The sequence below is a fragment of the Falco punctatus genome (assembly GCF_963210335.1).
Source record: "Falco punctatus genome assembly, chromosome: 12".
NCBI lineage: Eukaryota > Metazoa > Chordata > Aves > Falconiformes > Falconidae > Falco > Falco punctatus.
This window is the reverse complement of record NC_137592.1, coordinates 32959309-32971824: the sequence shown is the minus strand read 5'-3', so window position 1 is coordinate 32971824 and position 12516 is coordinate 32959309.

The following is a 12516-nucleotide window of genomic DNA, read 5'->3' as shown; positions in this document are numbered from 1 at the left end:
TGTTTTTAAAGTTATAAGAAATGGTTAGTTCCACCTACCTTGTTCTTGAATTCATAATTTCTGTTAAGTATGTTTGAAAAGCCTTCAGATGAACTTGAAAAACTTGTGCTGGAGAATTAAGAAGGAAGAAAATATTCCCCACATGGACACTGTAGAAGAGGAAAATGAGAAATATATACCCAGCATATAAATTTGTACCTTTGGGGATGATTTTGTTCCTTTCTTATTATGTTTTATTCCACCCCCCACCCCCCATTGTTTGTTTTTTTTTTCTTTTTACCCCTACATTTTTATTTAGATCATAAACAGATAGTGGAGAAAGGGTATACATAAGTATTTTTAGAAAAAATCAAGGTCATAAAAATTATTTAAAATTTAGGAAAAAAATACCCCAACCACTGGTGCCTTGAAATTGGAAAAATGTTGACATTCTGGCCAGCTGCTTGTGAAAACTCAGCTGCAATGTTCTTTTGTATTTATAAGAGCTAATAACCCACATGATTTCCAGGGCAGAAATAATAAATGGGTTTATCTCAGTGGAAACCTAAAAGATTGGCATTGTAGAGCTCTAGTGACAGAGCACAGGGGTGTCCATTTAAAGTATCAATGTTTTCCATCTTATTCTTCCAAAGGGCTTCTCCTGCAGAACCTAACCACTTAGCAATGAACAGACTTGAACCTTTTTTGAATCATTAGTCAGGATGGGATTTCCTTCCTTTTGGTTTTAGACTTAAAGTCAATACTTTAAGAGGGCTTAATCTACTTCATCTTTCTGCATTGAATAAAGAATAAAACTCTATTGCCCAGTAAAACAGTAAATGAAGAAGTAAACTCAGGACATGGATTTTTAACTTGAGTTTACCACAAATTCCAGTATTTGAATATATTTTGCATAATTTTTAAGTGAAATACTGGAGTGAACATACTATAGTGAAGGCAGTTGGACATCCCGTGTGTGGTGGGTAGTATGAAAAGGAATGGGCATTTGGGAAACACCACGGTAGGAGATTTTGCCTTCATAGGCCCATATGTTTCCAACAGAAACACATCCAAAGAGGAACAATAGTATATTAATATTTTGGTGCAGCATTTAGCTCCCTAGGGGCTTCTGGGGAGACCTTTTAAAAAATCCTAAAACAACACAAACATATGAAGGAAATAATGATAATAAGCATATAACTCTATGTGCCACCAGTGGAATGAATTTTCCATCCCCCTGTTAAAAAGGCCCTTCTTTTCATGTCATGAAGATATTTCTTCTTTCTTCTTTTTGCATGAATTCTTTTTTGCTGCTTTCTTGTCATCTTTATTTACAAGAAGTGTTTTTAACTCTGCCATCATCCTATTTAAAATAACACAGTATGTTCATTGATTTTTTAATTAAAAAATAAATAAAAGTAAAAGAGGTTTGAAATATTTGGAAATATTAGTGAGGTTACCCAGAAATGGAAGGAGAGCAGTGAGCTTGTTCCTCATTTATAAGATTTATTCTGTTTTTGTCAGTAGGCCAATGAGGTTAAGAACTGCTTTTTGGAGACCTTGGACTGATTGAAGATCACAGACAGGCTGGGGCTTGAAAGGAATAGGGTTTACTAGGACACACCCAGGTCACAGGTTTAGGAAGTGATTTTGCAAACTGAATTGTGTTTTGCAAATTCTTGGAGCTGGATGATATCAGAGACTACTAATATCCACCATACCACCTCCACCTCATAGCCCAGTTTGAATGGAATGTGTTATGTCCCAGGTTTCATGTTAGAGCAGCACAGATACCCTAATTAAATCTGCATGAGTTAGCTTGGGTACCAGAAGCAGTGTAGCTGCAGCAGTTGAGAAGCATCTTTTCTACGTGGTTTCCAAGGTGCTGGCTGGTTTACAGCTGCTTCCAGTACCTTAATGTAATATCACGGTTTCTAAGGTAGGTTACTCCTACAGAAATTGAGCATGACTGTTTGCATTTGTACCATTATTTGAATAAGAAATTCCAGACTATTATTCTGCTTCCTCAGAAATAGCGCCTTTACAGAAAGGAAAGTAGAATTGCCAAAGCATAAAAAACCAAATCCAAAACCAAACTAACCCAAAACTTATCAGCCAGAGCTCAATTTTAAAGCCACTTATTAAGTATTTATGGAGCAAAAGCAAACAGGAGTGTGTAGGAAATTTTGAGAGACCTGTATGCCAAGCTGGCAGGAAATTTCATCGCTAAAGCTCTACTCTTTTTGAAGAAAAACAGGAATATATGCCTTATTTTCAAATTATTTGGGCAACCCTAACTCTGGTGCATCTGTGAGCTGTTAGTAACCTCTGTACATGTCTGCAGAAGGTAGAGGTGTGGATGTCCAGCCGTTTGTTACAGTAAGGAAAGAAAGCTGATCATCTCTGTACAGTTTCTAGTAACTGGAATGGTTGTAATTATACTAAAAACACACGAAAAGATATCACATAAGCTGTCTGATGTTCTGCCTTTTCACTGTATTCAGTGTAAAAAGGACCTTCTGATAATTAGAGGAGCGACGAGTGCTCTTAAAACCCCATTATCATGTATACTTTGTGGTTGCATAGGTTTTGGAATTGGATGATGGTAGTACAAAGCAGTATGAAAAGGTACTAAATTTAAATCAGATGAGAGGAAATAATAAAAGCAAAGAGAAAAGGCTGGCATTTTGTAGGTGCCTGAGTTTGGAGCATATGATTGCACGTTTTCTTGAACAACGATTCACCTCATCACTGAATGACCTATCTCAGATCACAGCAAAATATACACACATTATAGTATCTAGCATCAGTTTTGTGCTTGTAGTGTATAATTTACAAGTTAGAAACCCAATTTCAGTGAAAACTGGACAAGTCCTCTTTTGCTTTTGGGATACAGGTTAAATAATCTGCATGGCACCTATAACAACGTCTGAATCAATTAAAAGGTTTGCCCTGACCCGACTAACTCCTGGGGAGACTTGTCTTCTAATTAACACTCTGCCTGTCTTAAATTGTTGTCTGTAAGTGAATGTTTTTGGCTTTTCATATTCTTCTGTTGGGCTATTTGTTGTAAATATGTATCTCCCTCTTTTTTACAAGGGACTAGTAATTATCCAGGGCTTTATGAAATTCAGTTCTTTTTACTGTAATATCTATAAAGCTGATTTAATGATAGCTATTCATGCCAATAAACATTTAAATATTTTACAGCAGCTATATCAATAGTGTATTAATTGTAAATGCCATTTACTAGAACATAGTCATTTGTTGTTTTGCAGATGAATCCACTCACTGAAGTGCTAGAACATACTGATTTTGCCATTTTCTCTCCAACCCAGGCAGAACGAGGTTCCTGAGATAAAAGGAAACTTTAATAAGGGAATTTTAACAACATGCTGCTGTAAGAAGCTAAGAAGGTTTAGCAGAAACATATTTGAGCTAGTTATAGAAATTGACTGAGGGGCAATTAGATCATTTCACAGACAAGAGACTTTGTTGTTGTTTCTTCCACAGGGGAAAATTAATACATCCCAAAGCGTGGAACTAGCCTGGGAGATCCCTTGAATTCCTGACTGCATTGTCTGGGATGATAAACTCGAGGGAGAATGAAGATTTGAGCTCATGTATCCCATGCCAGTGCTGTCATTGCCAGAATACTCTAGAGCCTGCAAATTCCTTTGTCACCCTCCACATGAACAGGGCTCCGTTTGGCCTCACAAGAGGCTCTGATGTGACAGAGCCCCGGGATATTTTGCAGAACAGAGATGCTGCTCTTTGCTCAGCCCTGGTAACAAGTTCCTGGTGTGGAGTTTAGTGTTTTGTGTTGGCTGCGCCGTGGCTGGAGGCAAAGCATCAATGGAGAGGCTTGGAATGAATGGTGGGAAGTGATTTAAGCACAACGCGGCGGAGGAGCCGGAATGCCATGTGTGGTGTCTGCTGTCACTGGCAGCACAACAGTGGAACGCTGAGCTGGGACGGAAGGGAATGAGGATGGAGGAAATGGGGATTAAAAACCTTTTATTAATGAAACAGCTGTAACACCTTAGGTAAATTTTCTGTTTTCCTCGGCTATCACTGGTGTCTGTTGTCCTCATTAATTTCTAGTGCATGAGAGCAGCATGCTTTTATTTCTTTATTTTTCCTTCCATCTTATCATTGAGTTGAAATAATGAATATAATTAAAGAAAGAATAGTATATATTGCCAAGAATTCTTTTTTTCTTGACTATTGCTGCTACCCTGCAATGTGAGCCCATCTGTCCTGTACTTCACCCACTCAAATTGCTGGCAGATCTTTTGTTAAAGCCACTGCATGTATGTAGGTCCCGCGGGGTTTAAAGTCTTTTCCCATATACCCAGGCAGGTGCTGCCATCCATAGAGTTCTGATGGTCCTGGGGATGGCTGAAACGTGTTACCTACTACCTGTCTTGTACTCACTTTGGGTGAAACCCCTCACATGTTATCTTTGCACGCAGGTGTTGTGGTTTTTGAGGCCTCAGGGCATCAAAAATCAGTTTATAAGACAACTTTCTGAAGTTTCTTTCCTGAGTCTACTCTTTCACCTGTTATAGGCTCTTCTGACACCATCTGTATTCTTGCAACCATAGGTTTAGATGTCACGTTCCCATCTTCTAATGTCTATGGAGAGGAGGAGAAATTACTTTCCAAAGACAAGCCAGCTGACAAGGAGTGTGATTTTAAAACAGGCAAGACTGTTGGAAAGAAAAAGCTCTTTGGTAAGTGCAGAGGGAGCAATGATCTTTGTGGTAATCCAACTCACTTTGTAGCAGTTCCTGATTAGAGTGGCCAAATATTTACTGGTTCTTATGACCCATATGCTACCACTGCTGGGGGAATACTCTGCTATTAATTGTTTTGCATATAGATCAACTGAACTGCAAATCAGCTTTTTTCTCTAAAGTAATGCCAGTAATGACAGACAGCCCAGCAGAACTGAAATCTGATGCTTGTTCGGTTTGCCTGGATCTGTGGCCTCCTGTTCTTCATATGGTATGGATGGATGCTCTTTTCTGTTCTGCACATCCATGTTTGCAGGTGGGCAGCTTCTCTGCTTCTCCCTCCAGGGACAGGCAGAGAACCGCTGGGAAGTCTCTTCTGAGTCTTCTGTTACCCAGCAAGGCTCTGCTCTTTCGAACCCCCATGCGGTCTGAGAGGAAGGAGAGAGGGAAAACCTGTTTTCTCTAAGAGACAACAAGAGTCATGGTGTGTTTCAGTTGTCTTGTCCCGTCTGTCCGTCCCCCCTCCGTCCCCCCCCGAGTTTATACAGAATACTTTGCACAAAAATTTCATGTTTTAGGGTTTTAGGTTCAATGAGCCTTTGACTATTTCTAGCAAAGACTGAAGAAGACCAGATTCACAAATTCTCCATGAAATAGAGGTAGATGTGACTGATTGTGGTTTGGAAGAGATTGTTTGGATTCAGAGAAGAGCTAGGAATGTGAACAGACAAGAAGAATAAGAAGACATTTTGTTTGGTTTTTCTTGGAAGGGAGGTTATAGAAAGGATTCATGGTAAAGCTGCAGATGCATTCACACAGAAGTGACATGACTGCTGACTGACAATCCAGCAAGTTCCATTAAGTTGCCAGGAAATGAACGGGTTTACTGAATTTGCACATGGATCTAGTCAGATGCTTTGGGAAAGGGGTGCTTATCACTGGAGTGCAAACCAGCAAAATGTGTTGGCGATGCCTCTCCTTTTCAGAGTGGTGAAGCCAAGCATATACTGTCTGTACACCAGTATAGTTTGTGTGCTGAACTTCTTGACATGAAGTTCAGATACAGAAAGCACTCAGTTGGTCATGGAATTAGGACGTAAATTTGAAAGTTTCTGGCTCAGTGTACTATGCTTTTACAGTGTTCTTTCCTGTAGTGGAATCCTTGCCTGGCCCTTTCCCTCCTGCTAGTATTCATGACAGTGATTTCCAGTTCTCTGGCTGCATCTAAGGGAAGAGTTGAATGGCCAATTTTAAAATATTTGAATTATTTTTTCTTCCTTTTGCTTTCTTGCTACAATACTTGGTTTGTATGGTAGGTGGAAAAGATGATGTTTTCTGGCTGGTTCCAACCAGAAGACATCTGGTTCCTCAGAGGTATGCTTAGTATAGGTGTATTTTTCCTGTTTTGAATCTTTCAACTCTTATTCTTTCCTTCCTCTCTTCAGGTTCTGTCAGCTTCTTTCTTGCATTACCTCTTCATTTGTGCAGGATCTTTCTAATCACAACACTTTCCAGTTTCCACCCCTTGTTTCACCCATGCTCAATGTCTGTCATTTCTTTCTTCCTTCAGGAACTACCTGCTCCACCTGTCTTTCACAATCTACGACCTGTACCCTTCCTTACCTACTGATTTTCCACAATGTTTTTCACTGCACCAATCAGCTGGTTTTAATTTTGTTCCCTTTTTTTTTTTTTTTTTTTCCCCATGTTCTTCCAGCAAGGTTTTAATCTGTTACCCTACTTAGGTATTATTGTGTAGTTTTACCTTCACCTGGCTTTTATCAGGCCATAGTCTGTAGCCTCCAAAATTCCCTGTGCAAGACAAAATTTCCAAGCTGAGAAAATTCATTTTTTTTGAAGTCATGTTAATTTCACATTATGAAAAAAAGTTATAAACTCAGAGAGTTCATAGAAAAAAGCTTTTCATTCACAAACATTGTAACATCCCAGCAGGACTGTGTATTTGCATCCTGTGTTTTATGTTTTCCTCCCATCTTTGTTTGGATCTTGGAAGGCTGAAATGCTTTCTGGGGGGAAAATTCACACCGTAAGACCCATGAATACTAAGATTGCTGTCTTAAGATTTATCAGAACTAGGAATCTGAAAACTATAAACCCTATCAGAGGTAAGTAAGTATACAGCATGTAACCCTGTCATTTGCACAACCTGACTTGATCACTGATTATTTTCTTATTAAAAGCCTCCGGATTTCTTCTCCTGTAGGGCAGTATGGAAAGCACAGAGCAATCATGCCAGTCGGCACCTGTCTGTGAGTAGTTTTGACATTTGAGCTGGATGGAGTAGAGGAGGAGCATGGGACTGGAGACGTCGCCTGTATTCCCCAACTACCAGAACTGCTGTTTTCTTATCCTGGGTCTGGAATTAGAGAACCCTTTACAGAAATGGATCAAACCGTGTTGTTAAAAGCCACAAGGTTTTGCTGGCATTTCTCCTGCTGATGGGCTTTATCCAGAGCTATGCTGTTCTGACAAGTAATTTCTAGCCATGACCAACCTGGAACTACTTGCTTTTGTCCTTTAGCTCATATTGCTCGTTTCCCTCCCCAGTGCTTATCTCTTCTGTTGCCTTGCCGTCTCAGCCTGTGGTTAGCAATCTTACTCCCTCTCAGCCTTCATTTTATTGGACTAAGAAAACCAGGCTTTTTTAGTCTGCTCTTGTAATAGACTTGCCATTCCCCAGGTGCTCCTAGTAATTCTCCTCTCTGCCTGCTAAAGCTTCTGCAATTCTGGTTCAGCGGGAGCTGCAGGTCCCCAGCATGCCCAAAACCCAAGCTTGACTGTAGGTTAGCTCGGTTCCTTTTTTAAAAGGTGATGCTTTTAATCACAGAATTTGCATGGTTTTAGTATGGATGTTACAGAGAGATAATGCCAGTTCTGCCACAGACATCCAGCACTGTCCTGTCCTTGCTCCCCATTCCCCAGGTGTGTGCCTAGTGCTGGTGTCACAAAGGTGGCCTCTTTTATGTATTCCTTCATGCGAGCAGCTGTTAAAATAACACCAGCAGGCATTATAAAATAATAATGAATAGTAATGATCCCAGGAGTAGCCTGCCCCTCCATTAGCTCAGCTGGAGGGCAGGATAAATTGTAGTACATACTAGTTAAGAGTTTAAAGTCAGTGGGGGATATGAGACAACCCCACTCTATGCAGATGCTTCACCATGGATGTCTGCAAAGCTGTACCTCTGCTGACTTGCCTGTTTAACAGGCAACTTGGCTGCCATGAGCACTCCCTGTTAAGCTGGTTTTGTGCTCCATTATCGAGGTGCAGGAAGAAAGCAAGCACACGCTCTAGTGATCCATACTGCTTGTGCATACCTCATGGAAAATCTTTTAATAGAAAGAAATGGGCATAATCAAGAGAAGGTCTCATGGGCAGCTCTAGGGGTGATTACTGGCCTTACTTATCATTATCCCAGGATAACTGCAAGTAGAAAGAGATGTTACAATCTATGTGTTGAGGCTGCAGCTTCACAGGAAATGAAAGTATTTGAGAATCAGGATGAATGAGTGTACAAAGCCATTTCATTATACGTAAGCGTACAAAGCCTGAAGTGTCTTCTGCTGGAACAGTCTGTTTTACTTATTGTCCACTGATGGGGACTGTGTGCAGCATTTTTATCTATTATTGAGTATTTATAAGGTGTTGTGAGGCCTTGCAGTATTACTTGGATCAGACAAATATTATATGCATTTATTCTGTGCTGTCAGTGGTAGTGAGACAGCCAGACCCTACGTCAGCTGGCTACGTATTTCGTTTTGGTTTGGGCTGCTAGGATCATGCATAGTGCTCCCATTGGCAGCATAGCAAAGCAGCTCCCAAATTAAGAAGAATCTCACATGATCCTGCTGGAAGTGTCGAGAAGTAACGTCTCTGATAATCCAATAAATGGCTTTCCCCATGCTGATACTCCTCATTTCTCACATGGGAGAAGTATGAAAGAAGAGTGTTCTTCCTATTTTAGGAATTTACCAGTCATTGCAGAATCATAAAAAAATGGTGTGGAAGAGACTAGTGAAATCTGATGAGGAATGAAAAACATGCCTCAACCTGGCAGCATTATGCATGAGGCTAATAATGAATCATGTGATCACTTCAGTCAGATTGTGCATGCCGGTGAAATGTAGCTATTGTTTTTTCTGTCATTTATTTCACAGTTTTGCCTATCTCCTCAGCTGTAATTATCATTCCATCGGGGTTCTAAGAAAGCAGAACCATCTGGGGAAATCAGCATTGCTTCACTCAGTCTTAGCTGGAATTAAAATGATCTGCTCTGAAGACAATGAAGCAGAAAAAAAATCCAAAATATCTTGTCATAGGAATTAACCGGGACTGTTGACCAGCATTTACAGTTCAATATGAGAAAGAAATGTTATTTAATTAGATACTGGAATGTACAGTAGCATTACAAAAAAAAGGAAGGAGAAAGTTTGCTCTTATTTTTTGTATAGCAGATAAGTTGTCTTGCAATTCTGATGCATGTATACTTTCATGGAAGCCAATGAATCGTTCCTGCTTATAAAGATGACAGGATGAGGCCAGCATGTGTTAAAATCAGTGAAATATATTAATGCTCATTCCTAAAATATGACCTCATATTCTCAGGGCTGCAGAAATGGAGGATGTTCAGTAAATTAGTCCAACAGCCTTTTACCTCTAGGTTTGAACCCTGCTTAGATCACCAATTGAAATGAATCTCTGTCTTCATCTGAAGCAAGTCTCCTCTGAATATTTATTGACATCACAAAACTGCTTTGGCATCTGGCACAATTTGACATGATTAATTGTCACTGTTCAAAGAGAACAGGGAAATAGAGCAGCATGCTGTTGTAGTGTCTGAGTGTCTGCATAGTGACTGCTAAACTCGTGTCGTTGCTGTTGGGCCTACGCTTTCCAAAACATGCAGGAAGCTAATATTAACAAAAAAATGTTGTGTGTATGTGGGTGAGGGAGAAGGGTAATAAACAAACATGTCAGCAAGGCACTCCGTTGTTGAAAACTACCATCTATCAAACACGATTCAAGACCGATGTCTTAAGTGATGCTTGCTGCTTACCATTTTAATTTATCTCATAAAATTATCAGTGCAAAGAACACATTGGCTAAATTAACGAATAATATGAGAATTAAAGTCACATCAGGCAAATGAATAATTCTGTGAGCGTTGGAGCAAACAAAGCCTGATGTTTTATGAATTTGTATCCAGTGTTTTGACAGGACAGAATCTATTAAAGCATGAGTTTTTCCTGTTAGGATTTTTGTGTCATTTCTCTGCTGTGCAGATCCTATGGTACCTGGTAATGACTTATTTTGTAGCCTGTCCCTTGGTGAGAACTACACGGTGTCTCTCCTCTATCCAGCCTCAGCCATCAAACATCTGGCAGTGTATTACTGACTTTACCTGTGCAGCTGGGATAAGCTGGAATCAGAGCCTTTACTCAGTCCTGCATTTTTCTGATAATCTGCATTGCCCACGTGATTCTTGCTCTGGCTGCAGCGAGTCTGCAGTGAGGCAGACAAGTAAAGACCCACGTGGGAGAAAAGCCCAAGCTCTCAGTCATAAAGGCCGTATGGGGGCAACTTGCCTGGACCATTTAGCTCTGAGCACTTGAGCACAGCCTTTCTGTTGAATTTAGGTGAACCTGCTCGAAAGAAGGGGACTGACAGATTTCATCGCTGCCTAAGCCTTGCTTTCCAATAAAAGCAGGTCAACCATTGTGCAGGAGCTGGGAGGAGCTCATATATTCCGGCTTTTGCCCTTTTTAATGAATTGGGGAATAGCAAATGACATCTGTCAGTCTCTGGAAAACAGATCTGAGGCTCTATGTCATTAAAGCTTACATCACGGCTGCTATCCAGTGTTAGAAAGGAAAATGTTTTAACTGATGAAAAGGAGAAGTAATGGAGGCAGTAACAGCACCACAGGTTAGAGTTCTTATTTGTTTCTTCCTTGGCTGTTACTTGATTTAGAGCTGGAAGGAGACTGGTGTTTCACTGCACAAGAAGGTCAGAAAAGATGTCTGAAATCATCAGGAAGAGTGTGGATGTGGAAATAGTGTTTTCACCCATCAAATTTTACAGCAGCTGAACAGAACTCTTGAGAAATGTAGACTTCAAGTTTTGGAGAGTAGTTTTCCTTTGCCAAAAACACTAGCTAACTGGCTGCCCTCAGTGGGTGTTCCTGGCAGATGAAAACAACAGTGGAAAAAATCCCATGGAAAATGATACTCCTAAAATTTGTCAACAGTACAAGAATATTAATAGGAAGCGCTGTCTGTTAAGGACATTCACTTTTGTGCCTTTGTTTCTGCTTCGTATTGTTTATTGTGGAGGTACTTAAAAGCTGCTTATGTTTCTGTGGATGAATCTTCCTGTCTGACTGTTGATTCAATAGCATTACATGAAGCATAACAGAAAGAGGTGGGGGGAAAGAGCTCGTTCCTTCTGCAGTTCCATACAGCTGCTTCAGGTGGCTACGCTGTCTCCACTGATATGTGTGCAGGCATATCTCCCTCTGAATGCACACAGGCATTTTTTCTTTTCAGGGTGATTGCCATGCTCGCTGTCTTGCTGTTTTGATGTGATTTGGTTTAAGCTTCGAAGTTATTTTAGATTTTATGACAGTGTGCATTTATAAAAATACATGCCTTTATTCATAATTAAAGAAGCTTTTATTACATTTATTCTTGGAAATGAGGTAGCACATAGCAGTGAATTCATTAGGCCCAGCACCTGTAGCTCAGGGGCTCAGCTGTTGAGGAAAGACGCTCCTTTCCCCTCACAGCTCAAAATCTAGGTAAGTGCCCCACGTTAGATATGGCCTGGGGTGAGGGGAGGAAGGGTGATGTGTAGAAGTAAAGAAGAGGTGTTACAGGTATGGATCAATGAGGAAACATAAAAAGCTATGATTGAGAAACTGAAGAATGAACGAATGTCCTTAGATCTTGTGTGCAGCTATCCTGATCTCACTTCACTGATCACTTGGATAATCTCCTTCCTAGTCTGTGTTCAGCTCCTTTCATTGTAGACCACACACGATTTCTCTGGCCACCCATCAGATCACTTGAGCCAGTGTGGAGTGATTCTGACTTGTGAAATCGTTGTTAGCTGCATTTTGAATGAGGCTGCAGTGTCATTCCCAAGTTTTTCCCATTGCTCTTCCCATTTTTTTTTCCTTGATCTTTTCAAACGTGGCTCCAAGCAGCAATAGCCTGCAAAACCACTGGCAAGTGAGCATGTCTGAAGTGGAGGGTGCACTTTTTAGAGACAAACTAGACATGCTGATAAGGTACTCTCTGTACTTTCAGTGTTCCCCACATTTAGAAGTGCTCTCTTGGAACCACCCCCTTTCTGTGCTGTTTCTTCTTCCAGATTTGGTTTTGGATGTAACTTGTGATGGCAGAATATCCTGGCAGAACAGAAGACCTCTCAGTCCATTTTCAGAATGAAAATGTCATGAAAGCAGGCCAAAAGACAGCGACATCAGAGCATGCAATTTGAAACAGAGTTTCTTAATTGTAGACTGGTGTTTCCCACTGAGTTTCCTATGGGTTTTGTGTGAGCATTTGCAGAATTCACTGTAAAATGAGACAGATTTACATTGATTTACATCATATAGCTATATAGATCAAGCAAGCAATAAGTTGATACATCTTCCAATGCAATATTCACTTGCTACAGTGTGGTCACTAAGAGGTCTTACTCATTAAAGCTTGTTCAAGGAAAATACTGTTTCAGGTCCCCAAAGGCACCAATAACCCTTAATTATGCTGACCA